The 23,619-nt window shown below is 42.3% G+C and overlaps 1 protein-coding gene across 1 annotated transcript in view; it reads left to right on the plus strand.

The window, feature by feature from the left end:
* The first annotated feature begins 4,669 nt into the window (after nucleotides 1–4,669).
* The window catches only part of LOC139555084 (protein tyrosine phosphatase type IVA 2), a 36,109-nt gene continuing 17,159 nt past the window's right edge, over nucleotides 4,670–23,619 (plus strand). Inside the window, exon 1 of the mRNA XM_071368560.1 lies at nucleotides 4,670–4,967. The gene's annotated coding sequence lies outside the window, so the exon portion shown is untranslated. The remainder of the gene's footprint in view (nucleotides 4,968–23,619) is intronic.

The raw sequence follows: 23,619 nt of genomic DNA on the forward strand, positions 1-23,619 counted from the left end.
CTGATTGCATAACAGTTAACATGGCTCTGCTATTCTGGGAGAAACGGTGGGACAAAGGTGAGAACTGTGTTTGCCATGTGAGTTTTACTGGTGCTGTGTGGGATGAGGCTGTGGGGTGCGATTGATACACCCACCGTGTGAGTGTTTCCGGCTGTATCTCTTTCTCACTGTGTGTATGTGTCTGTCTGTTTTACACACACACTCAACTCCCATCCGTTAAAACTTCACCTGAGTGAATTATGAACTTCAGAGACCATGGACCATGGACAATGTTTTCTGAGTCATTTGGGAGCATGCACTTCTAGTCAATATTCCACCAGTTTGAATTGAAGATTTGATCCGGTTCAAATAGGACGTGTGTGTCTTCATGGCGATTAAGTAAATGGCCCTCATAGCTTGGGAAATGTCGCAACAGAAGAGAGGAATTCTGTTTGATAGAATTAGTGTGCTACATACCCACTGGCCACAGATGTCAGTTCAACATCTAGTTTTGATTTACATTTGGTTGAGTTGTCAACTAACGTTAACTCAAAGTGAAATTAACAAAACATTTAATCATGTCATTGGAATTAGATTAAAAGTTGGGTAAAAAAAAAAAAAATGTCCTTACGAGGATGACTTTTTGCAAATCCAATTAGTTTTCTACATTGATTCCATACCATCACATTGATTTTGGGTTGAAATTACATGGAAACAATGTTGATTCAACCAGTTTTTTCCCAGTCATGCAAAGGTGAGAAACGTACAATAGAGATGGGGGAAATGTATGCAAAGTAAGACAAATATATTGTTGGAAACAACATGCTAGACTTTTAAAACAAGGGGTTACTGACTAACACTGGGCAGGTTACAAATCATGAAGGTATTTTTGTGCATTAATGTCTAGTTGACAATTTGGTCAGATGCAAACTGAGGGTAGACATGGGACTGACATCTGTGGCCAGCGGATATGTAACGGGACTAATATCTATCTTAACAGAATTCCTTTCATCTGTTGCGACATGTCCCAACCTATGAGGGCTCATAGGCTTAATCATCATGACAGTATATCACACTTCCTATTTGAATTGGATCAAATCTTCAATTCAAGCTAGTGGAATATCGACTAGATGTGTATGCTTTCAAATGATTTAGAAGATATTAAACACTTTTATAAATGGTGACAACCCTGATGATATTCATGGTGAAATTAGCAGAATGTTCGGTAGCACCCATCTCTTTTCCTTTGTCTATATTTTGAGTTCTGCAACAGTACAACTTTTTATCTAGTATTCATTTGAACTTATCAACACGAATTGGAGTATTTAGAGTACTATATAGGTAGAAAACATTTAACAGAAAAACGCTAGTTCAATAACTAAATTTGGACAAAAATGCAGATAGAAACTCAAGCTCTCAAATACCCAAGAGTATACCCTGTATTCAGACTAGAACCTGACTCCAATATTAAATCAAAATGGGTATGCAGCCCCCCCCCCAAAACAAAATAACATCATGCATGTTGGATTATCGCTACAATTGTCTGCATATTAGACTAATCAAAACATACTATATTGCTGTAACTGAATAATTGTTTTAGACATCCTGGAGAAATGGTCATCGGTTTTGACTGAGTAGAACCTTGAGTCTCACAATCAGTATTTTAAATGTATGTAGGCCTAATGGAGGCACTTTCACTGGTCTGTTTGTGGCCCCTTTTCTCTCATCATTATCTGAACATACCTAAAGCAAAGTCTATGTATCATTATTGTTGTGTGAGTCTACCAGACAATTTAAGGCTTGTTTTGGTTATGTACGGTATGTTGTCTTTTTATTGCCTCGTTCTTTCAGACATTTGGAATGCTGTTTAGGAGTGGAGTGGCTAGACTATAACTCTCCTTTTTATATTCTTTGTCATAGACAATGTCACTTGGTTGCAGAGTTTGCAGTGCGTGTGCAAAAACATTTTTCTCCCAATGTACTGCCTTGATTACAAACTGACTTGTTTTCTATTCAATGATTTTTTTTAAAAGATACACTTTTTGTTTCTACTTTAAGCCTTGCTTCGGTTTTAAGGGATATTTGTTTGTTATAGTTTGGAGATAGATACAAACGGTCATTCCCATTTGCACATGACATTAATGAAGATGTATTTATACATTTGTTATAATTTAACAGGAATGCCAAAATCGACCACCGAAGCATGGTAGAAATGGTATTTAACAGCATTGAATGAGTTAAGAGCATTTAGAACATGAAGTCAGCATTCTAGCATTGTTCGCGAAGGACTTTTTTTGTGATTTTTTTGTTAATTTTTTGTGTAATGTACAATGTATCAACCTATAGGATTATTTGTCTTGTACATGGCTATTGTGTGCACTCTATGCAATAGAACTTGGGTATAAAATGCACTCTTTTAGCTAGATTTTTTTTGGTCTGCTTATACAAAATTTACAGTACTTGATTGTATTGATACCACATCAATAAATACTTTCTTGTATATTCGTGTTGCTTTTTTTTCTAGATTCCATATCCATTTGAAACACATCACATTTGGTGACAGAGAGTATTAGTAGTGTAGGCTTACTGTCTGGGCCTTAGTATAAAACCAAGGTATGAATCAACACACAGACTGCTCACAGAACAGTATGCAAAACACAAATAACTATAGAAGTCACTCTGGATAATAAAGACTGTCTGCTAAATGCATATGCTGGGGCTCCACCTACCCATAGCCCTTTATTAGCATAGGCCTTTGTTTTCTACAAAAACACACACACATCCATCACGCATGGGCAGCAAGAGCTACTACTGTTCACAGACACATCAGGTTGACCAAAGTTGGGTGGGCTATCAGCTGATTATAGCGAATGTAGATTATGTAAATCAGCTAGATAGCTGGTTAGCTAGTTAATTATGCTGTCCAAACAATCTATCTAGTCTTTACTTTTTGAGTTTGTTCTGTTGCTGACATAGAGAGCTTGAGACTATAAGATTCTATCTGCATTTTTGTCAAAATGTAGTTATTGACATTGCCTTGTCCTGTTAATGTTCTCTACCTACACTACCGTTCAAAAGTTTAGGGTCATTTAGAAATGTCCTTGTTTTGGAAAGAAAAGCAAATTTTTTGTCCATTAAAATGACATAAAATTGATCAGAAATACAGTGTAGACATTGTTAATGTTGTAAATGACTATTGCAGCTGGAAACAGCTGATTTTTTTATGGAATATCTACAGAGGCCCATTATCAGCAACCATCACTCCTGTGTTCCAATTGCACATTGTGTTAGCTAATCCAAGTTTATCATTTGAAAAGGCTAATTGATCATTAGAAAACCCTTTTGCAATTACGTTAGCACAGCTGAAAACTGTTGGACTGACTAAAGAAGCAATAAAGCTGGCCTTCTTTAGACTAATTGAGTATCTGGAGCATCAGCATTTGTGGGTTTGATTACAGGCTCAAAATGGCTAGAAACAATGAACTTTCTTCTGAAACTCATCAGGCTATTCTTGTTCTGAGAAATAAAGGCTTTTCCATGGGAGAAATTGCCAAGAAACTGAAGATCTTGTACAACGCTGTGTACTACTCCCTTCACAGAACAGCGCAAACTGACTCTAACCAGAATAGAAAGAAGAGTGGGAGGCCCAGTGCACAACTGAGCAAGAGGACAAGTACATTAGAGTGTCTAGTTTGAAAAACAGACGCCTCACAAGTCCTCAACTGGCAGCTTCATTAAATAGTACCCGCAAAACACCAGTCTCAACATCAACAGTGAAGAGGCGACTCCGGGATGCTGGCCTTCTAGGCAGAGTTGCAAAGAAAAATCTCAGACTGGCGAATAAAAATAAAAGATTAAGGTGGGCAAAAGAACACAGACACAGCTTCCCGCAGTCGCCTTTTCACTGTTGACGTTGAGACTGGTGCGAATGTGCATGTGCTAATTGAATATCCGATTACGTAAGCATACGTCTCCAAATACTCATTAAAAAGTATGGATTTCACCAAAAAAAAGAAAGGCATGCAACAACAGTCGACAAACTTAGGTAGGCCTACACGGTAGGTGTTTAAGAATGTACATTGTCTAATTATAGACCGCATAGCCACTCGAAAGAGTTGGAGGTTCATTTCAAAAACTCTAGATGGCGCTCAACTCCGTGGAGTTACAAGCAGGCCTACATAGTTTAATGACATGAACAATGTCCTGTTCAATGTGATGTTAGTTTCTCATAAGAATCCCCATAATAAAGGGACAGTTCAATCAACCACTAGGGGTGTGTATGTCCCACTATGAGAAAGTAAAATGGACCAAAAGAGAGGATATTTAAATTATTACACAGAGTTACTATTATATGTTCTCTATTCCTAACATGACGGTATATTTTTAATGGGTGAGGTCAGTAAGCTATATGGGAACACATGTCTGTGTCAGATCATTTTATATAGCCAATCACACAAAACAAGCGATTTACCTCATCCCTTTAATGTTTGTTATATTATAACATGGATGGACGTAGAATACAGACTTGTATCACGGGGGACCTGGCTGGGGGTCGGTCATCCAACTAGGTGGACCAAAATGACTCATCACCTCGTGAGTCGTATTGCTCATCACTTCGTGGTTAGTGATGATGAGAGGATAACCAAACCATCCACTTACAAATTTAAGCCGACTGTCTACTGCACAACCTAAAATAAACATTATACCTCTCGAGGACTCCAATTTAATACATGCAAAAATAGCACATTTTATACGTTATTGTTGTTCTAAGTTATTTCAAAATCACCACTCGGTAAAGCTCAGCTGTCATCACTGGTCTTCTTGCGTGGCAGTGACGCTAACGAGACCACCACCTTGAAACTCCTCCCAACAGTTCTGAGAGAACGCCACTTTTGAAGAGGAACAAGAAAGAGATCTGACAGCAGTTACTGCCCTCCATCCACATTCTCCGGTATAGTCACGGGATTTCAATGTTCAACCTGCTCTTTGTAAGTAAAAACATATTTTATAACGACTTGTTCGTATTGTTATACATTATGTCAAAAACATATTTCTGGACAGTTCGCGGGTCAATCTTCTTGGGAAGAAAGTAGCTAGCATTAGCCTGCTAACACGGGGATATGGCAGCCATTGGCTAAGCTCCTAACTAGCTAAATAACATTCGGCGAAACTGCAGAGTTGGAGAATGACATCTACAAATAATGTTGGCCAAGGTCTGTCAAGCTAAACAAATAATGTATAGGGAACTACTAACTTAACTAGTAATTTCATCGAGAACATGTTACTAACCTTGTTAGCCAGCCAGCTGTCCGTTTCCTGCGTAACGTTACAGCTAGGTAAAGTAAGGGAACAAGCAAGCTAACCACGCTAACGAACGAGCAATACAGTGCCTTTTATGTTACTATAACGCAGTTTTGTGATGTTATTTCATCTAGCTAAGCCAAGTTAGTCATCGACAAAAGGCCATCGATAAAAAGGTGTTTATACTCTGATAGCTTTATGTTCGCGTTTGATTACGTTAAACGTTAGTGACACTAACAATAGCTAACACATTTTTCTCCAATCTAGCCAGCTAATATTTACTCGTTTGACCCACAATACAGCCCAGTGTGAACCATTTTATTTTCTGAACTGCCTTGCTTGCAGCCGGCTAGTTAAAGTTAGCATAACGTTAGCAGGGTAGATGCATATAACGTTAGATTGATGGAGAACGGGGCTAGTTAACGTTGGCTAAGGTTAAACACAGCGGCCTATTTTACAAGACATGCGGATCCGTTTCTCGGTGTCAATGTTCTATTTTGTCTTCGATATGAATTAGCCGACCAAGAAAGCTTGTTAGCCAACACAATTTACCTGCTTGCTAATTGCTAGCTCGCTGTATTGTAAATTGAACCTGGCTTCTACCTGCACTTGTTCCTGTTCTCATGTATCTAACTAAGGTTAGCCTGGCTACGCAGTGTTGTACTGTAAACGTTGGTGTCTGGATTGGATGTCCAGCGTTTGGTTCGGTCCAACCGTTAGCTACAGACATTGATGTAACAAGATAACGTTACCCAAATAGACATGTCTCCTGTTGCCAAGGCCTCACACACCCAGCCGAGCGAACGGCATCGATGTCATGTGGAATCGAGATTGGATGCGAACGTAAACTGTAAAAGCTGTCGAATTTGATAACCAGGGTGGCTAAATCGAATAACTGATGCCTTTTGAGGCATGGTTGTATTGGTCCAGGGTGCACGCATCACATTGGTCTTGAGTGTACGGTTCTTCTCGGAAGAGGGGGTCATGTCTTGCTAGCTAGTTTCCACTCACGCCAAAGCAATTTATGTTTTACTCTTTGGTTTCTGAAACACTCAATCAACAAGTCAGAGACTAGTGAATTTGAGGAAATGCATTTAGGGAGGAAGTTGACTTGAACATATATGACTATCTATCTAGCATCACATCAGCCATTCATGCCCCAGTCTCTTCTTTGTCAGGGTGTTTTGGTCGGTCTATTTGACGAGTGACTGACTACTACTAGCTACCATTTTTTTGTGGGGTGGAAATGTGTTTTGTCTAGAAGGGATACATACATTATCAAAGTTTACTTTTGGTAGCAGGTTTAGGAGAACTTAAGCAGCAGATTAGGATAATTAGGGTAATCTTAGGAAAAGGGTCAGCAAAAACCCCCCAAAAACCATGACATCAATTTGACAAAAGTTGTATCCAAGCTATACATGACCTTGGAAAGGTGAATGGCCCATGGCAGCTAACTCACACTCACTCAATGTGGGCGGATCAGTCAAAGAGTAACTAGCGTAACAGGTAAGCTTACTCATTCCTGCTTATGAGTCATAACAAGGTAACCCATTTAGCCATGAACTTGTCAAGTGTAAAGCAACCGTATGTATAGATCTCTCTGAGATATCACTGGGTACAAGAGCTGCTTCGTTTTTTTTACTGAACATTGCTTTGACTAATTATCAAAATAGGCCTTAGAATCAAATATATCAGAAACAATATCAATTGACTGACTGTTTCCTGTAGGTCATTGTTAGCTTCTTTATTCCTTCAAGCATGTTTCGTGTTGAAAGTAGATCACTGTTAACACTGATCTGCTTTATAATAAAGTTAATTGATGTTTGAGCCTGGAGCCAGGTGCCTGCTCTGGAAATAACCCTGCTCAGCCAGCCCCCATGTTTACAGCCTGACACCAAGGATCACTCCTAGCCTATGACAGCCAGGCAGGGAGGCCCTCATTCACCAGATTCCATGCTGGTATCACAGCCAACTCCGTGTCTGTAATATGTCCTCTGCTGTATGTGCTTTGGATAGAGGTTGGCCTCAGTGCATCCATGCAAAAGAGACTGTGGTCTCAGCATGACTTCCTGCTCAAATAAAGGTTAAATAAAAAATCCCAAATCAAAGGCATCCTGGCCTATTCCCTACATTGTACAAACATATTGACACCCTTTTGAGAGCCACCGCTCTAGGATCATCTCACCTGCCCAAAATCTTTGTTTACACAAACTGCGACTGAATTGTCTGCTTTGAACACAGATAGTCAAGTCTTCTCAATGCTGGATGGTACTAGACATTGCTGTCGTTTATTGTCATTTTCTGTACATTACTACTTGACCGTACAGTTATAGCCAGAATTGCATCTTTTATTGTCAAAGTGAGTGTGTCTTTTGTATGGGAAAAGCGGTTGGGTGGCACATTCGGCGGTTCACTAGCTGGTGTGACATTTCACACTCAGAAGATGGGTCCTCTATATTATCTGCATAAAGAAAGACAAGCGTGACAACAGGGGAAGTCGTCAGCCTTGGTTACCGTAACTGAGAAACCTGAGACTAGTACAGTAACATGAGGCTAGGCAAGGGTCACTGGGGGGGCCAGGAGCTGTCTGTGTAGCTGGCGTCAGGCCCGGTTTGACCACTGGGTGCCTGTGTCTGTTGAAAGGTGTGGTTGATGAGCTTGTAATGTGTTCTAGTCTAACTGGTGTAAAAGATTATTTAAATGTCTTCATACCCCTGGCGCTCTGACTGGAGTGATGGAGAGAGATCACTAACCTCTGGTTTGGTGTGTGTTGGGGGGAGGAGAGGATGCTGTGCACTCACTGCCCCTTGAAAGCCATTGCTCTCTACCCTATGACATACTAATCATAACTATTAATTAGAGACATTAGCAATATCTACATATCTGACCCTGTATCAGTAGTTACTGTTTCCCTACACCCCTTTGACACTGGGTATTATTCCTCTGTTATTGGCACTGTTTGTTGTTTATAACCGCTGTTATAAAGAGGGCATGGAGGGCTAGCCAGCACTGACACCTCTTCTGGATGCTGCTCCTACCTGCTTGTATAGGAATACAGGATCTTCTATTGTGATAGTGTTTACAGCAATCATCTCCCCAGTTAGACAGAATCTGGTTAAAAACATCATACCACTCAATAGGTAGTCTATTGTGTGCTGTCTGGCAATGGTGTTGACACATTTTGTGGACACTGGTCTAGAACCTGTGGTGATAAAATGCAGTGACTGTGTTTTAGAACAAGCCGGGTTGCTTAGACGTGGCTTTTGCTTCCATTCTCTTGTATTCAACCAGCTTATTAAAAAGCATGAGTTGTGTGGCTCCTCACAGCCTCTGGCCACAGACCATGTGCACTGACTCACTGAGGAGCAGACCTGGAGCCCGTCGGAGTAGTAGGATGATGAAAGTAATCTCCAGGAAACTGATCTAAGGTCCGTTTCTTCCCTTTTACCACCTTAAAAAACCACGTTGGGGTCTGTGGAAGCTAAGCTAATCCTAGATCTTTTAAGTAAGCCTTGTCCAAGCCAGAATTGCCCATAGGGCAGGAGCCTATCTCCTGTTTCTCAAGCGAGAGGCAGCTTGATGTGCAAGTAGTCCCACGGGACTGTATGCTAAGTTTTAGATCTGTGCGTAAAAGCAACTTCTACCCACAATGAGCCTCTCTCCTCTATCCCTGCACCTTCTGGCGCTACGCCTCCTGCGTGTCACGTGTAAATATTTAAAAGGATCACTGCTGCTCCTCTGTGATCTCTTCTTGAGGGACAGGAGCTGGCCCTGTTGGAACTCCTGTCTGTCACCTCCCTGGAGATACCCGCCCGTCGTTATGGCAACAGGTATTCCTTGTTCTGTGAGTCTGGAGTCTTCGGTCCTCAGGTTGTGATTGCGTGGGCTAGGCCAACCGCTAATGCTTTGCCTGGCCATGGATGAATGACTTGATTAGAGTTAGCTCAAGGCTGCTTTCTCAAGGTGATTGGTCTTATAGGATTTTCATGCGTAATATACAGTACCAGTCAAAGGTTTGGGGACACCTACTCACCTATTCAAGGGGACACCTATTCAAGGGTTTTTCTTTATTTGTAGAATAATAGTGAAGACATCAAAACTATGAAATAACACATGGAATCATGTATTATACAAAAGTGTAAAAAAAATCTAAATATATTTTAAAGTAGCCACCCTTTGCCTTGATGACAGCTTTGCACACTCTTGGCATTCTCTCAACCAGCTTCACCTGGAATGGTTTTCCAACAGTCTTGAAGGAGTTCCCACATGCTGAGCACATGTTGGCTGCTTTCCCTTGACTCTGCAGTCCAACCCAAACCACCACAATTGGGTTGAGGTGGGGTGATTGTGGAGGCCAGGTCATCTGATGCTTGGGAACCACACATGCGAAGATCATCCGTGCACCTACTCTGTGTCTCACAAAGATACGGCGGTTGGAACCAAAAATCTCAAATTTGGACTCATCAGACCAAAGGACAGATTTCCACCGGTCTAATCATGTCCATTGCTCGTGTTTCTTGGCCCAAGCAAGTCTCTTCTTATTGGCCTTCTTTAGTGGTGGTTTCTTTGCAGCAATTCGACCATGAAGGCCTGATTTCACGCAGTCTCCTCTGAACAGTTGATGTTGAGATGTGTCTGTTACTTGAACTCTGAAGCATTTATTTGGGCTGCAATTTCTGAGGCTGGTCACTCTAATGAACTTTACCTATGCAGCAGAGGTAACTCTGGGTCTTCCATTCCTGTGGCGGTCCTCATGAGAGCTAGTTTAATCATATCACTTGATGGGTTTTTGCACCTGCACTTGAAGCAACTGTCAAAGTTCTGGATTGACTGACCTTCATGTCTTAATAATGGACTGTCATTTCTTTATTTGAGCTGTTCTTGCCATAAATCAAATGATGATATGACTTTGTATTTTACCTAATAGGGCTATCTTCTGTATACCTTGTCACCACACAACTGATTGGCTTAAGAAGGAAAGAAATTCCACAAATTAACTTTTAACAAGGCACACCTGTTAATTGAAATGCATTCCAGGTGACTACCTCATGAAGCTGGTTGAGAGAATGCCAAGCGTGTGCAAAGCTGTCATCAAAGCAAATTGTTGCTACTTTGAAGAATCTCAAATATAAACTATTTTGATTTAACACTTTGGGTTACTACATGCTTCTATGTGTTATTTAATACTTTTGATGTCTTCACTATTAAACTACAATGTAGAATATTGTACAACTAAAGAAACTCTGAAATGAGTAGGTGTGTCAACCTTTGACTGGTACTGTAGTTATGGTGAATCTTGGTGGTGGGAACCTAATTTAGGGTTGTCACAATACCAGTATTGTGATACTCTGTGGTGTCGTGGCAAGGAAACAAAACATGAAGCGGATGAATTTCTTGAGAAAAACAGTCCTAATGTTAGAAACACACAGCATTACGTTGTCACATTTTGTTTATTTTTCAAGCTGGGCTCCTGAGTGGCGCAGCAATCAGGGCACTGCATCTCAGTGCTAGAGGTGTCACTACAGACCCTAGTTCGATTCCAGGCTGTATCATAACCGGCCATGATCGGGAGTCCCATAGGGCGGCACACAATTGGCCCAGCGTCATCCGAGTTTGGCCGGGGTAGGCCGTCATTATAAAAAATAATTTGTTCTTAACTGACTTGCCTAGGAAAATAAAGGTACAAAAAAAAATACTCCACAGGTTTGTCTTGGCAACGATTTTGCACATGTGCCCATGAATGTGTTCCTAGAGGAATAGCTTTGTTTATTTTATGTCTCCCTCCATGTTAATATTAAATCCTTTGGTCTAATGTGGTTATGACAACTTGTTCCAATGTTGCGTTTCCACTGAGACTTACCCCCACCATTAGGCTTCTAATGTTATTGTGCTTCCATCAGGAGTGTGACACTGAAGACTTGTGGTTAGCAGAATCAACAATATGTGCATCAATCAGGACTGTTGCTTTGTCACATGGTGTTGAAGTTGGCCGTTATGTAAATGACAGCTGAAAAGTACCCACGGCCTTGCCTTGGCTCCAGGTTAGAGCAGGCCCACCGGAGCTATTGCTTGGTGAGACACGGGTGCTGGCCTATGTAGATGGAAACAGTGGGTCGTGTTAACACAGAATTTAGTGTTTTTCACGCAAGAAAATAACGCAGATATCTTGCTTAGAGGTCGACCGATTAATCGGGAATGGCCGATTTAATTAGGGCCAATTTCAAGTTTTCATAACAATCAGTAATCGGCATTTTTGGACACCGATCATGGCCAATTACATTGCACTCCACGAGGAGACTGCGTGGCAGGCTGACTACCTGTTATGCGAGTGCAGCAAGGAGCCAAGGTAAGGTGCTAGCTAGCATTAAACGTATCTTATAAAAAAACAATCCATTTTAACATAATCACTAGTTAACTACACATGGTTGACGATATTACTAGCTTGTCCTGCGTTGCATATAATCGATGTGGTGCCTTAATTTATCATTGAATCATAGCCTACTTCACCAAACGGGTGATTTAACAAGCGCCTTTGCGAAAAAAGCACTGTCGTTGCACCAATGTGTACCTAACCATAAACATCAATGCCTTTCTTAAAATCAATACACAGAAGTATATTTTTTAAAACCTGCATATTTAGTTAAAAGAAATCCAGGTTAGCAGGCAATATTAAACTAGTGGAATTGTGTCACTTCTCTTGCGTTCATTGCACGCAGAGTCAGGGTATATGCAACAGTTTGGGCCGCCTGGCTCGTTGCGAACTAATTTGCCAGAATTTTACGTAATTATGACATAACAGTGAAGGTTGTGCAGTGTAACAGCAATATTTAGACTTAGGGATGCCATCTGTTAGATAAAATACGGAACGGTTCCATATTTCACACACAATTATAGTTTCTGGATTTGACCATATTAATGACCTAGGCTCATATTTCTATTTGTTATTATATTATAATTAAGTCTTTGATTTGATAGAGCAGTCTGACTGAGCGGTGGTAGGCAGCAGCAGGCTCGTAAGCATTCATTCAAACAGCACTTTATTGCGTTTGCCAGCAGCTCTTCGCAATGCGTGAAGCATTGCGCTGTTTATGACTTCAAGCCTATCAACTCCCGAGATTAGGCTGGCAATACTAAAGTACCTATTAGAACATCCAATAGGCAAAGGTATATGAAATACAAATGGTATAGAGATAAATAGTCCTATAATAACTACAACCTAAAACTTCTTACTTGGGAATATTGAAGACTCATGTTAAAAGGAACCACCAGCTTTCATATGTTCTGAGCAAGGAACTTAAACATTAGCTTTTATTGCACTTCTACTTTCTTCTCCGACACTTTTTTGCATTATTTAAACCAAATTTAACATTATTTATTTGAGACTAAATTGATTTTATTGATTATATTTCGTTCAAATAAGTGTTCATTGAGTATTGTTGTAATTGTCATTATATATATAATATAAAAATCGGCCGATTTTAATCGCTATCGGCTTTTTTTGGTCCTCCAATAATCGGTATCGGCGTTGAAAAATCATAGTCGGTCGACCTCTAATCTTGCTGCGTTTTGTAAACGCAGATCCAAAATGCTTCTGCTCTGCATCAGACAGATTGTGTACTTCAGTTGAGCTTTTCCACTCGGATGTGAAGTCACACCAATCCTATTAAAGGCCCAACACACTCTTTCAGCCTGTGTAGGACAGGACAGCGGACCTGGGCTGTAATTTCTGAGGCTGGTCACTCTAATGAACTTTTCCTCTGCAGCAGAGGTAACTCTGGGTCTTCCATTCCTGTGGTGGTCTAAATATTATTTGAAATTGTTACAAATACTTTTTTAGCTGGGCTTGATTGAGTTTGCCTTACACAATCAAACCAATGGAGAAGTCCCAAAAGAGCAAACACAATCCACCTGGCACTTCCAGACAGTAAAGCAAACACTCAAAGCATTGGAAAGATTTGAAACAGTATTTTAACCCAGGTCTGCAGGACAGGTGTTGGGTGATCTGCCTTCCCTTCCACCTTTGTCTGGCCAAGGCTGGTTAGGTGGCTTGGCCCAGGATGCTGGCCTTCTGGATGGGACTTGATTAGATTGGTGACAGGAGATTATGACTCATTAAACAGCCCTAGAGCAGCTGCCTGGTGACTGCCCCCCCCCCACGCCCATTTTCCTCCACAATGACATTATCTGGCATGCTCTGAGGGGGAGAGACTGGGAAGAGAGTGTTCTCTCGCTTCACATGTTGCAGACTACTTTGACAACTGTGTTACTTGTGCCTCTTTCACCTTTTCACTCCCCCTTTCAGTCACTGGGGGGCGTGGGTGGTTTTTACTCCCCCTTTCAGTCACTGGGGGGAGTGGGGTGCGTTTTACTCCCCCCTTTCAGTCACTGGGGGGAGTGGGGTGGTTTTTACTCCCCCCTTTCAGTCACTGGGGGGAGTGGGGTGGTTTTTACTCCCCCCTTTCAGTCACTGGGGGGAGTGGGGTGGTTTTTACTCCCCCCTTTCAGTCACTGGGGGGAGTGGGGTGGTTTTTACTCCCCCCTTTCAGTCACTGGGGGGAGTGGGGTGGTTTTTACTCCCCCCTTTCAGTCACTGGGGGGAGTGGGGTGGTTTTTACTCCCCCCTTTCAGTCACTGGGGGGAGTGGGGTGGTTTTTACTCCCCCCTTTCAGTCACTGGGGGGAGTGGGGTGGTTTTTACTCCCCCCTTTCAGTCACTGGGGGGAGTGGGGTGGTTTTTACTCCCCCCTTTCAGTCACTGGGGGGAGTGGGGTGGTTTTTACTCCCCCCTTTCAGTCACTGGGGGGAGTGGGGTGGTTTTTACTCCCCCCTTTCAGTCACTGGGGGGAGTGGGGTGGTTTTTACTCCCCCCTTTCAGTCACTGGGGGGAGTGGGGTGGTTTTTACTCCCCCCTTTCAGTCACTGGGGGGAGTGGGGTGGTTTTTACTCCCCCCTTTCAGTCACTGGGGGGAGTGGGGTGGTTTTTACTCCCCCCTTTCAGTCACTGGGGGGAGTGGGGTGGTTTTTACTCCCCCCTTTCAGTCACTGGGGGGAGTGGGGTGGTTTACTGAAAACCTGGGCTGAAACTCTCTGTGGTGTTTCTGCTTAGGATGGAACACGTCAACAGTAACTTGGTGTTCCATTTAAAAATGTTAGAGAATGTTCAAATTACTCCGACCTGGGCTAGGTGAATGTTCAAATCGTGACTGCTTCCCAGATGACACTATTCCCAATGAAGAACACGATTGTTCTACCATAGAGCCCTGGTCAAAAGTAGTGCGCTATAGGGAAGTGTGCCATTTGGGACACTTGCTGTGTTTCACCAGAATAGTTTACCACACCTCCTTATTAAAATGGTACAGGACATTCTGACTTATTTAGTCTAATCCTCCTCCACCCTTCTCTGTGGCTAGTATCTTTGTTTTGTTCTTTGTTAGCGTTTTGAATTGCATTTGACTTGCAAATGGGATGCTTGATTTGAATCTAGGTAAATTAAATTCCCCCAGATTAATTGGATGTGGTGTAAGGCCCCAGATCAGATAAATGTTACATGAGAAATGCAAGCCGCTGTCTGCTGAAGGGGAATGTTTGTGTCCTTGTTCTAGCTGCTACCTGAGGCTACCTTGGCAGCTGTGAAAATATGGCCTTGTACAGTACCTGGTGTTCAATTAATTACTCCGATTAACAATTGAATTACTGTAATTGGACTACATGTGATGTCAGACTAGCATTGTTGTAGTTTGATTTGTTTATGTACAATATTGCTACAGTTGAGAGGTTTCATGTTAGGTGTGATGTTTAGAAAGATGAGAGAGCATCAGAAAATTTGTTTAGATCAGTCTGGGAAATTAAAGTAATGGAAACATGTTGGCTCACTATTTAAAAAGATGGAGAACAAGCTATAGAATAAAAAATACTGGTGTTTTGGTGCAGGTACAGTGGACTAGCACTAGCTGATGCTACCTACAGTAGCAGCAGCCTCTCCCCCAAGCCTTTCATCGTCATTAGGTTATCTAGCATCTCTCCCATCGTAGTGGGATAGGTTGGCTAACTGAATGTTTTTAAGGTCATGTGTTCAGAGAACACTGTTGACTTCACATTTTCTCTCTACTGCCCAGTTTCAAATCAACCCTAACTGTTGTCTGACAAATTAGCTATGTTGATGCTTAGGGTGGTTTTCTGACATCTCTGTGAAAAAGATTCCTTGAATGAGCTGGAAATCCAGGTATCCTTCAATTGCTATTTCTGGAAAACCTGGACATTTTGGCACAGTTACTAGAATTTCGCAACTGTTGAGGCTTTTGAGTTCCTGTCCATGCTCTGTCCATGCTCTGTCCATGCTCTGTCCATGCTCTGTCCATGCTGTATGTTAGGTCTCTCTCTAGGGCCTGTGCTGTGGGCCAGGTGTTTACTTGATCTAAGAGGTGTTAATAGGCCTGGCGATGGGCGGCAGGACTTGTGGTGAACCAACCACAAACCTGTGAGCTCTTCAAAGAATGATATAGCTGGAAACACTCATGGAATGCATACGTGTTTGCGTGGAATATTTAGCTGGATAGGCTGCCCCCCCCCCCCTCCCATCTTATTTTGGCCCTGTTCAAATACAGTACTACCCCACGTGCAGGCTTAAGTGGTACGGGTGTATTTAAATGCCATTGTCAAAAGTATCATGTTTTTAAGTGTGATCAGTGGTCCTGCTAATAACTTGTTTTCTTTGCGTCATTAATTGTTGCCATGCCTTAATGTAACAATGCAATCCTCTTACATTCTTGTTGCCCGTAGCAGTGTATTTCTGATTAACATTTGAAGGCCAAGGCTCTTTTAAGGACTTGGGCAAATATTAGCTCGTTCTGACAGTAGTATCTGGCATGCTAATTAAGCTAACAGGAAGTGGTGCTAACTGGACATTGCCCAGGGGGATGTAAAATATTTATTAGACTATTACCTGTCCTGGTTGAGAGTCAGGGAGGGCAAAGTAACCCATCCTCTCATCCTGCCCGAAAAGGCCTCTGGCTCATGGGTATCTTTGGTTTAATTTAATTTTGGGTATTTATACCTCTAGACTGACTGGGATAGTGCCTGTCCCTTGTGGTAGTCTGAACCAAAATAGTCCCTAGTCTACACAAACACAGAGCTACTGGTTCAGACTGACTGAATCCGATCACCACCACAACCTACAACACTGGCCCTGTGTTCCTGTGGGAGGGAGATCTCAGTAGCCTGTTTATTGTAGCACCTTGCATGCAGGTACACACTGGATTAAAGACTCTCTCGCTCTACCTTAGACATGCTGTTTTTTGCTTGTTTCTTACTCACTCTCACTCACACACGCACCCTGTTTCTAACTCGTACTCAAGTCATAGCGACTTCTGTTTTGTTGTGTGTGATTAACCATTTGACAGAAGTTCCCAAGAAACTCAAACAAAGTGAGTTAATCACTGAACCTGAGTGGGTTTTGACTAAGCTATAGATTTACCTTACACACACGTGCACGCACACTGACGTACCCACTTCAAGTACCATCTCCCACCCTTACACCTATTCTATAGTCCCTACCAGCCTGACTGTGACTACTTTTGGCGCAATTCCACTAGAGCAACCAAGCTGTGCCGGAACCAGAACGAACTAGCCTTTTTGGTTCTTGTCTGTTTTCCCATTTGCCATGGAACTGGATTTGCTTAGTGACGATTTTAAGATGGCGGCCGATGGCGCAGTTCATCAGCGGACGTTGTTGTGATCCCTCTGACTACATTTTTTTTAAGTATGGAGGAGGGAGATGCGCTAGAGGCGTTAACCAGGAGTATTGTGCCACCCTTTTAATCTTTGCTCGTGGGCAGCAATGGAACCTGAATGAGATGAGACAGCTGAAAAGAGACAGAGAACTACACAGCGTAACTTATCATGCGAGGAGGGGTTCACTTTAGAGGAGGACCGATTATGATTTTTCAACGCCGATACCGATTATTGGAGGACCCAAAAAGCCGATGCCGATTAATCGGGCGATTTTTTTAAAAATGTTTTAATATTTTGATTTAAAAAAAAAAAAAAAATTAATTAATTTGTAATAATGACAATTACAACAATACTGAATGAACACTTATTTTAACTTAATATAATACATCAATAAAATCAATTTAGCCTCAAATAAATAATGAAACATGTTCAATTTGGTTTAAATAATGCAAAAACAGTGTTGGAGAAGAAAGTAAAAGTGCAATATGTGCTAATGTTTGAGTTGCTTGCTCAGAACATGAGAACATATGAAAGCTGGTGGTTCCTTTTAACATGATTCTTCAATATTCCCAGGTAAGAAGTTTTAGGTTGTAGTTATTATAGGAATTATAGGACTATTTCCCCCTATACAATTTGTATTTCATTAACATTTGACTATTGGATGTTCTTATAGGCACTTTAGTATTGCCAGTGTAACAGTATAGCTTCCGTCCCTCTCCTCGCTCCTCCCTGGGCTCGAACCAGGAAGACAACGACAACAGCCACCCTCGAAGCAGCGTTACCAATGCAGAGCAAGGGAAACAACCACAGGCTCAGAGCGAGTGATGTTTGAAACGCTATTAGCGCGCGCTAACTAGCCAGCCATTTCACTTCGGTTACAGCAGCGCAATGCTTGACGCACAACAAAGAGCTGCTGGCAAAACGCACGGAAGTGCTGTTTGAATGAATGTTTACGCGCCTGCTTCTGCCTACCACCGCTCAGTCAGATACTTAGATACTTGTATGCTTGTATGCTCAGTCAGATTATATGCAACGCAGGACACGCTAGATAATATCATCAACCATGTGAAGTTAACTAGTGATTATGATTAATTGTTTTTATAAGATAAGTTTAATGCTAGCTAGCAACTTACCTTGGCTTACTGCATTCGCATAACAGGCAGTCTCCTTGTGGAGTGCAACGAGAGAGAGGCAGCTCGTTATTGCGTTGGACTAGTTAACTGTAAGGTTGCAAGATTGGATCCCCCGAGCTGACAAGGTGAAAATCTGTCGTACTGCCCCTGAACGAGGCAGTTAACCCACCGTTCCTAGGCCGTCATTGAAAATAAGAATGTGTTCTTAACTGACTTGCCTAGTAAAATAAAGATTAAATAAAGGTGTAAAAAATAAAAATCTGCAAAATCGGTGTCCAAGAATATAGATTTCCGATTGTTATGAAAACTTGAAATCGGCCATAATTAATCGGCCATTCCGATTAATCGGTCGACCTCTAGTTCACTTCAGCCGGTTGAAAGACCATTTTACACGTCGCAAGAAACACTCGAGAGGTATATGTATCTGTTTAGCTAGCGGTGTATCTGTGTATCTGTCTTTTGAATTGTTCAAAACTTATTTGGAATGACAGCTATTACAGTTGCCTGCAATACAGTATTACTCTTGCAGTACAGTATTACTCTTGCAGTATGCTGTGTGCGCTAGGCCTCTAGGAGGTACGTGCAGTGTATCTGTCTTTGTGATGGATATACATTGTTCATACCTATAGCTAAGCCTACATCATGCACGGTATACTGCAAGAGTAATATTGCAGGACTGCACCTTATTGCTAGTGTAATAGCTAGCTGTGCTCATTTCAATACTGCAAGATAAATTTAGAAGAACATTCTTATGAGAAACACTTCCTGACCAAATCAGACGATAATTAATCAACTATATTACCTCCACCTATGCTATGGTGAGTTGCGTCCCATTGACAAATAAACACAATGCTTTTCTTTAGATATTCTCTGTCCTCTCAGACACCCATCTCCACCCTTTGGACGACAAAGCACCTGGACCAACAACAACTACTACTAGCATTACAAACCAAACCTGTTCCATTAGCTCAGTGGTTTTTCCCTTTGGTTACGAAACCCCCTATCACATGATTTTACCCTTAGGGATTATTAAAGCACCAATATATTCCCTGGTGTTTATTTTACAAGAATTTTTTTTACCCCATGTGAATACCCTACTACTTAATTGTATCTTTTTTTGTCCGACCAATGTTTGATTGTTGTTTAATAAGTGTCAATCATAGTATGCCTAATCTTTATTTCCTACATTTTTAAATTGATTTCCTACATTTTAGAAGTTTATTGCTCCAAAATCTGTACATTCTTTTCTTTGTTTAACAATAGGCTAAATTCAGTGAATAGTGATTGATAGCAACATTCTCAATGCTTTTGGTGTAGTAAAATGTACATTAGAACTTCAGTCAGTTTAGTGACATGTCTGCTGCTGGTGTCTGACGTCCTTTTATGGCTTGGAGGACGAACTGTCCAAATACAGCTATTAAGCTGTTTAAATGAGGCAATCTGGGCCATCTCAGCCGCCCTGGCTGTCCTGTCTGCTGCACTGGCTGGCTGCTGCCTCATCTTAACGCAGCTGATTTGAAGTGCTGACTCTGGGCCTCAAGTGTCTCCAGGTATGAGGCCTCTGCCTCATGAAATTCAGGTATTCGCTGGTTGTGCTCTTCCCTGAGAAAATATGTAGGCAGACGTAATGACATGAGCAGTTCAGGAATGATAAGATACAGAATCCATAGCAGTCCTGCTGAGCATGTCCTGACATGTCTCATATTTTATTCCCTCAGTCTTTATGAGCGGCCCAAGGAGGGAGTGCGGTGAAGAAACCGGAGGCTGTGTAGAGTTCTTGGTTGTGAACTACTGTGTTAGGCTAAATGACTCCAGTAAGGCAGGGGGAGGGGCAGTCAGTAGTACAACTTCCTGTAACTGTTTGCGTTTCCACGTCGCGACATGATTCTCTCTGGACTCTCACCCTAGCCCAGCCAGAACAGAAACTCCAGCCAGTGAGCACCGCTACCTTCCAGTACGCTTCGGTTATGTTGTTGAGAACAGATGGCAAATGGGCGTAAACATCTACCTCTGGTGCAGAAGGTTTCATGTTGGAATCCAGCAATAGAAAGTAGTTATTTCGATTTTTGTTTTGTATCCCAAACCTTACATTAACCATTTGAGTTAATGCCTTAACTTAATAACCCTAACCTTAAATTTACTTAATACATAAACTTAACCTTAAACGCATACCTTGAAATTTGACGTAATTTGCAAATATAGGCCACTACCAAATTATGTTCCTTTTGCTTTTTCTCCTTTGCTATGTTCTTTTGCTCCCTCGTGTGGTTTTGCTCTCTTCCCCCTCTCTCATGTCCACGCTCTACTCATGTTCCCCCTCTTCTTTATTCCCTCTCTTGTTCTTTCTCTCATGTGCACTCTGCACCACCTCTCCCTTTCTTGGTCTTGTGCACGTGCTCTTTTGCACAATCTTGCTCCTTCACGTTGTCTCGCCTCTCTTTTTGGCAGTTTTATTTTTTATCTCACCCACACCCTCCTATCTCTCACATCCCTTTTTGTTTTCTCATCTTATTTTTCACTGCTCTGTCTCCTGCCCTCCATCTTGCGTAAAATGGAAATCTAAAGATCCTGTTGAGTGCATACTACACAGAGAGAGATGAGTGGAATGTCAGTAGTGTTTGTTCTTAAATGCCACTGGAATGAAGTGTACCCTCGTTGTCAGTGGTTTCCAGCCTTTGGTTGTATTCCTCATGCAAAATATTTAGCAAATGAAAAATTACCATTTCTCATTGGATTAGTCGATGTAAACCCTCCCTGTTGCAGTTCCTGTTTTCTTGCGTTTTGTGCCTAATGAATACGACCCTGTGTTGCTCTGGAGGAATAACCAGGTGAGTGAAAAGAAATAAAAACAACATCGGTCTAGCCTGAAAAGCCCTACTCTAGTCAATTCCTTGCCCTACCTGTGTCTGTCCACAGATGAAACTGAGATTGTATTCTTGCTACAGGGCGTCTCCATATCGTTCGTGTGTGTGCCAATGCTAGTCCTATCAGAGCGCTCAAGGGAATGCTCCATGTCACCGTGGCTCCATATAGTGGTTACATGCACTGCCTGGGGGGTGTGTGTATATGGGGTCATGTGCTTGTGGTGAGTATGTTAGCAGGGGGGCGGAGGAGATCAGGGAATCTGCATTTACAAATACAGAGGTCTAAGGATGTAGCGCTGTTGGCAAGGTGTCAGCTTTTGTGAGCTGCTTATCTGTTAGATATTAGTTTTTTTTTTTTTCGATCGTTGTAAGTGCCACTAGGAGATGCACCTGTGTGACCTTTGAAACATTTAGGCTTAGGTCCTCATTTCGCCACTGTGAATCTAAATAAAGTAGGGTAATCAGTCTGTCTGTGTGGGTGTGGGCAGAGTGTGAGTTGGCAGGACACTTATCTCCCTCTTGGCGTGTTGATCTTCTCCTTGTCCCCCAGCCCAAGGACTAACCATGCCAGGGCTCCCTTCTCCAGACAGCCAGGCACTCCCCTAGTCCCCTGGCCCAGTTCCCACACTGCCCTCCAGCTGGTCAGAGCCAGCCCAAAAGAATGATACAGAGCCACAGACACACTGCTACAGACACTCCCTCAGTCCCCGGGACTGCGACTTATGCAGTTCTGATACCTGGCCCAATGTGGGAGGAAGAGTCACCGAGGTGGTGTAGTAGTGTTGGTTGGTATTCAGTAGAATGTCAACAAATGGCTTGTGCTATTTCACTATCTAAACGCTTGGCCTTTTCTGTTGTTTCTGGAAGATGTTCTCTATTTGCGGACCCACCTAGTTAACCGTGCGAGATCTTCAATGTTTACTTGTCATCGTGACCTAAGCCCATGTTCCCGCAGGATCCTCTAGGCTAAATCCTTAGCACAGCCACCCTGCAAAAAAATACATACTCATATAGGCCTATCTGTGACAAAAAAACCTGACGCCAAAACGCATGTGAACTGGTGGTCCCTGCATGGGTGTGTCCCAAATTGCACCTTATTCCCTTCATGGTGCGCTACTTTGACCATGGCCCATATGGCTTGGTCAAAAATAGTGCACTATGTAGGGAATAGGGTGCCATATGGGACACTATCTGATTCCGTGCCAGTGGCTCAGCTGGATTTGCAGCAGAGATCTGGGGGATCTGAGGAAGGGGATTAGGGCAGTGCGGTGGATATATATATATTAGTTATTCAAAACCCCTGCTAATCCCACATGTTTCACCCTGTTCAGGGATGTCAGAGGGAGGGAGGGGTTGACTACATTTCAGGTGGTTTAGCTTTTACTTCTCATGGATGTTAACGCCTAGCGTCTATTAGCTTGAAATCCTCTAATTTATTCATTTTACATAGAGAATACATAAGAGACATTGTCAGTTGATAAGTGACCCATTGTAGCAGGTCTCTCTCGCTTTAAGCTGTGCAGGCAGTCTCTCTTTGTCACACATCCAGTCCCACAGCTGATCGTTTCTTGTTAATGGGATGGTCTGTCAAACACGCAATTCACCCACTGCTTCGTCCCTGACTAACATGCAAATATAGATCAGTCCCAATATTTCCCCAGTCAGTCACTTTTTGTAATTATGCTCTTTTTTTCCTACACTGTCTGACGCACACACACACGGCTTCTTTGCTGTCAAATCCAACCTAGTTGTTTTCCTGAGCCAAGCTTTACAACAGAGTACAGACAAATCTGTTAATGGTTTGAGAATGGCACTGTCATGTAATGTAGTTAGTCAGCGGCCGGGTCTCCCTGGCTGCACTCCTGTCCTAGCTATCATCTGTTTGGCTTCTTTTGTTCTCTGAAACTGGGTCTCATTATCAGGCTCTTTACACCACTACCCTCCCACTCTCTTTTCTCTCCCTCTCCTCCCTCCCCCTTTCTCTGTTCCCCTTGCCACCTCTCCCTTTCCTCTCTGTCACGGTGTGGGACATCGGTGCCAGTGGGTCTACTCTCCCTATCAGCGCTCACACTCCCCACCAGGGGAACACGTGACGGGCCAGGCACCAAGAGGGGACTCTCGCTCGCAATTTGGAACATAGCCAGGGCCTTTGAGTCTCAACTAGTAGGCCCCAGTACTGCAAGGCTACTCACTCAATGACCTTTCTCCCATTTTAGCTCCTGTAAACAAGGGGGGCTAATGTGAAGCCTAGCTGTCATTTCTCAGAATACTAATGATGGGCAAAAAATTGACAGTAACATATCGCAATATTATTTTTTAAGGATATTGTATCGATATTTGACTCCAAGTATCGAGAAAATAAAAAACAATCTACTATGTACACTATGTACTATCTATACAAAAGTATGTGGATTCTGCTATTTCAGCCACACCCAATGCTGACAGGTGTATAAAATCAAGCATGCATGCATGCAATCTCCATAGACAAAGATTGGCAGTAGAATGGCCTTAATGAAGAGCTCAGTAACTTTCAACGTGGCACCATCATAGGATGCCACCTTTCCAGCAAGTCAGTTCATCAAATGTCTACCCTGCTAGAGCTGCCCCGAGCAA

This window comes from Salvelinus alpinus, chromosome 26 (genome assembly GCF_045679555.1).
Source record: "Salvelinus alpinus chromosome 26, SLU_Salpinus.1, whole genome shotgun sequence".
Classification (NCBI taxonomy): domain Eukaryota; kingdom Metazoa; phylum Chordata; class Actinopteri; order Salmoniformes; family Salmonidae; genus Salvelinus; species Salvelinus alpinus.